The following is a 5,008-nucleotide window of genomic DNA, read 5'->3' on the forward strand; positions in this document are numbered from 1 at the left end:
TCTCAAGAGAAATCAAAAGACGCAACGATCTAACGGCTAGAAAGCCCCCTCGTAAAACGAAGCAACGATCACGCTTCCCCAAGTCATAATTGCACTTTCTAGTAAAGGTAACACGTGTTAAGATCAGACGGAACGTTTGTCCTTTCACATCCCATCGAACAGACCACGCGTCTCTCGAGGGACTCATCGTCATCACCAACGCAATTATCTCCCCGACTTAACGGACAAGCGAGGATTACGGGCAAGCGAAACAAACGCCATAAATGAACGTGCCCGCAAAAATAGGCAGCATCGACAAGATGCACTTAACAGAACACTTCCTCGACAACCCGTCGAGGAACGTAAAAGCAAATGACATAGAAAGGCAAAATCCCTTCCCCGTGATTTCCTCCACGAACATCCTAGCACGCGTCACGAGCAAAGGGAAGCTTCCTCCTTGGGTAATTCTCCTCGTCGCGCCAAGGAGGAATTTACGAGCAACATACAAATGCATTCCTCGCAAAAACGAGCAATAATCATAATCAATGAATTATGAGCTCCTCGACATACGGGCATGGACCTTAAGTCATTACTCCTATGACTAGGAGCAACGACTTGGGGGGATCCTGTTCTGGACTGGGCCAAGAGCTGGCCCAATCCCTTCTGCCCGACATTTGGGGCACAACCCAATAAGGGGAGATTTCCCCGACACGTCAGCCAATGACGTGTCATGCTCGACATAATGGGTAAGCAGCACGTTAAACACGTGCTCGTCTATCCATGCATGTTGACTCATTCCGCCTTAGCTTAACAGCTAAGCAGCACGTTTAGCACGTGCTCCTCTATCCAGCCACAGCTGTCACGGAGCCTATCCCTTACCCGCAAATAGCGGAACGGCTCCAACCAAGATAGAGGCAAATAACGGCCTTCCCCTACGATACGGGGACTATCTTGGCAGTTGAGTCTATTGGGCCGGTTATCCCGGCCCAATAGACCAACCTTTGGCCCAGCGCTGGGGGCACTATATAAGCTCTCCTAGACAGGAGAGCCAGGTATTCTAAACCATTCTACACTTTCTTTCTCTCTCTTCTTTGTATCTCTTGTTCTCTTTGCTGACTTAGGCATCGGAGCACCTGCAGGTACAAACCCCCCCTTCGGTGTGGAAGCTTGCTCAACGGACCGGCCTCAACCTTTCTGATCATCAGGTTAGATCAATATTATTTACAGGATTGTATTTTTATGTAGAGATAGTTGAACTTTATGCTTCTAGGGTTCTAATTGAATTATATCATTTGATTCGATGCAGATTCAATATGAAATGTTGATTATTGCTGGATTTGGGTCAAGTTCCTATACACAAGGTAAGAAAGGAAGGAGAGTTTGAAATTTACTTAGATCTAATTGTTGAACTGTTTTTAGTTATATTAAGTTAATTTACATGCTTACTTTGTTACTTTTACGAAAAATCGTGTTCAATCTGTTTAATAGTCTTTGTGTTTGTTGTTTACTTTTCTGCTAGAAGCATTTGAATACGATTTTATGAATTTCTGCTCTTGGATATAAGAAAATCGGAAACGAGGGGTGCTGATGAATTTCTCAATTCGGTAAATAATAAAAATGACTATGACTGGTATGTCGTACCTCTCAATTCCCATGATCCATATATTTTGTTCATCATGTTTATCTTTACAGTATTTTTTAGAAACATGATTGATGGAGGTTTGGTGCTTTTGGTTGGACATACAACGATAGATTTATAGGTTATGGTTCCTAGAGCATTTTCTCATGTAAAAGTCATGGTTTGGTTGACGGTAGTAGATGTTTATTGAACACTGAAGTTGTCTTTATGAAATAAAGCATTTTTTTCTCTTGTTCTGGTTCTTAGCTCCACGGGCTTCATTTTATAACTTGAAATATTATTATGTTAGTATCTGATAATGTATTTTAAACACAAGCACCATTCTCCCATTGATCATACTCACTATATCATTCCTAATGTTATTTGCTTCTATTTCCATATTAAACTAGTTGATGTTTCATATATATATATGCAAAGAACATGCAACACGAATACCTAAAATTATCATTACTATTTGCTTCTCTTGTTCTGGTTTTTTTTTTTGTCTGCTACTATTTGTGTGACTAGCATGTGTTCCAAGTTATTTTTTTTTATGAGAATCGCGGAGCGGTAAGAACAAAACAAGAGCCGATGGTGGATATGGTGGAAAGACGCCACAATCGGGGTGGGAAAACCGATTGATAAGTCGCGAGGACGCCACAACCGGCTATGGAGGCTCCGGTTGACAAGTCAAAGGTTAGCACCACGGCAAGCCGATAAGCTAAAAATAGGGTTCAGAGAACCAAAGAGAATAAATCCCATATTTTTACTCAATCCAAAAACTTCCTTTATTTCATAGAAGAACTTACAATGTATAGAGCTTCTTGCTAAGTAGCTCAATAGTCCTAATTAATTCAAATAAAACTTATAAATTAAATTTAATTAAAAATAAAACAAATAAATGGCATATTAGCCTTACAATTATTTTTCTAAAAGAAACCACTTGTCCACGTGAGCTGCTTGATCTTCTCAAATTGCAATGGATGATAATTAATGCCATGAGATAAGATTGTGAGTTGCTCCAAGTAAATGTGATGAACCAATTACTATTAGCAAACGTAGAAATAATTGATATGAGTGGCTATTGGCAACTTATGATAATTAACTCTCCACTTAATGTATCAAAGAACCAAAAAGGCATAAAATAATAGGCAATGAATTTTCAAGGCTAGTAATATTTTTAACATGAATTTGAACCAATATTGAAATTAATTGGTTCTTTTTATTCCAATATTGAATCAATTCTTCTTGTAAGAGGAGATCATATTAGGATCACATCATTTTGACCAATGTGAATGCCCCTGTATCTCATTTCCAGTTTTCCACCATTTTGCAGCAATACCTTGATATTGCAAAAAGATATGATCTCATCCTGTGTCTCTTGCTATAGGTTTGATTTTCCTTTATCTATATCATGTGTGCAAACCATGCTTTCCCCGAACTGGAGATTACAAATTACTAATAATAATTACACTAAAAAGTGTACACGTGGAGATAAAATGACCAACACATCACTGAAAAGTACTCCACATATTTTCCAAATCCATGTCCCATGTTAAATTACTAACTTTTAATTCAACAAAAAGTACATTTTTTAGCTAGATTGATGCCAAACTACTTAAAGTCTGCATAGGAGACTCAGACTTGAGCATGGCATAGGGCTAAACTATTCTATACGATATATAATCTTAATTGCAATCATAGTTTTCGACGTCTGTTCCATTTCTTGCATTTGGACGAGACTACTCACATGATTTGATGTCTGAAGATTGCTTGTGTGTAAAATGCTTGTGAGTGCCTAAGTTGAACTAGTAGCAGTACTTTTAGTTTGCTCCAAACATACTTCCATGATTTGAGTATTTATAACGAATCAGTATATTGAGAAAGTGAATAAAACATCAATGTTGGTTTCCATACATCTTAAGTGATTAAAAAATTCATATCTAACTGAAACATCAATGTTGATTGAGAAAGTGATTAAGAAACTCTGTTCCATTTGCAAAAGGCAGCAGATTTAGAAATTGAGGCTTACCTGTTGCTGGATGAACTGACATTGAAGATCAGTACTCTATATAGTGTATTGTTTCAAGTCAAAGTTTATATAGTACTAATCTAGTGTATTGCTTCTTTCAATTTTATAGGATATATTCCTTGTTGTAATTGTTACATTTTCTTGCATCTTTATCAATTGCTTGTAATAACAACATAAAAGTTTGATTTATGCAGGTCTTCTTCTTTGGAACTAAATGAGGCATCATTGGGTTGGAAATAAAAGGTCCAAGCGCTCTCGGATGAATGTTTATCAACACATGATCAATCATGGCTTTCTAAAAGGTTACATTCGTTGGATCTTTCATGGTGAGAAAGTTATCCCTTCCAACTCTCAAAGTACATCTGAAGTAGAACATGAGATTTATCAGTTATCATGACATGGATGCATTGATTCAGAATTTCATGAATATCCACATGGACTCTTGCATGAATTTTGGCTTTTACTTCATGACGACATTCTTTGTTTTTTTCAATTCTGTGGCTTATTATTATAACTGTGTTTTCAGAATTCCATGAATATCCCACATGGCATCTTGCATGAATTTTGGCTTTTACTTCATGATGATGACATGTATAATCCTATGCTACAGAAGAAGCCACCCTCTAATCAGGTGATTAATGGTTTTATCACTTTTATTTCTTATCATTTTCTGTGGAATTTGCATGATGTTAAAGGAGGGAGCGTTTTTGAACAGAGGATCTAAACAATTTGGTTTTTGAAATTTTAAGTACAATAAGGAGTTGCTGTTACTCAATGTTGTGTAATTAATTATTTAGAGTTTCTTAATTGTTATCATCGTTTAGGTTCCAAATGCCTCTATCTAGTGCCCCTTGCCAAACGAATCATCTTAATCCAGACACTAATGAAGATGATGGCACTTATGAACATGAACAAGAGGAAGATTAGAAGCATTTTTGTCTTGGAGTAAAATTGAAACTCAAGTGGATAAGATCCAAGATTTTTGTAATTTTTTAGAATTTTTTATGACTTTACATTTTCTTTTAAATATTACCTGATACTTTTAGTACTTTTTTTTAGTTTTACATGTTTGTAAGACTTGGTGATAAATGTTTAAATATGATTGAAGGGTTCATTTGATTTTGTTTCATAAATATATATTTTTTATTTAATCATAGGAATTTGAAAAATTATTTAAAAAGATAATAATGGTATTGTAAATTATGAAAAAACCTATACCAACTGCTGTAACAGTTGATTAAAAGGTGTACTAAAGCCTATAGCAATGGAGACTTGGCTGTGGATATAGCCAATTAATTGGTTCCAAAAGCTCCAACCGAATAAGCCGCGGGTATAGCACCAACGTCTTTTCCAACAGTTAGAAAAAGGCTTAATTAATA

General features: G+C 36.3%; 1 long non-coding RNA gene across 4 annotated transcripts; it reads left to right on the forward strand.

The window, feature by feature from the left end:
* The first annotated feature begins 1,191 nt into the window (after window positions 1-1,191).
* On the forward strand, window positions 1,192-4,762 carry LOC123901260. Of its 4 annotated transcripts, none has more exons than XR_006806673.1 (5): window positions 1,192-1,340; window positions 1,499-2,293; window positions 3,824-3,955; window positions 4,156-4,260; window positions 4,454-4,762. It is a non-coding gene; the product is annotated as an uncharacterized LOC123901260 (long non-coding RNA). The 4 variants fall into 4 exon arrangements; XR_006806672.1 differs by having other exon boundaries at window positions 1,499-1,609; XR_006806671.1 differs by having other exon boundaries at window positions 1,499-3,955.
* The last annotated feature ends 246 nt before the right edge of the window (window positions 4,763-5,008 follow it).

Source organism: Trifolium pratense, unplaced genomic scaffold, assembly GCF_020283565.1.
Source record: "Trifolium pratense cultivar HEN17-A07 unplaced genomic scaffold, ARS_RC_1.1 scaffold_60, whole genome shotgun sequence".
Taxonomy (NCBI): domain Eukaryota; kingdom Viridiplantae; phylum Streptophyta; class Magnoliopsida; order Fabales; family Fabaceae; genus Trifolium; species Trifolium pratense.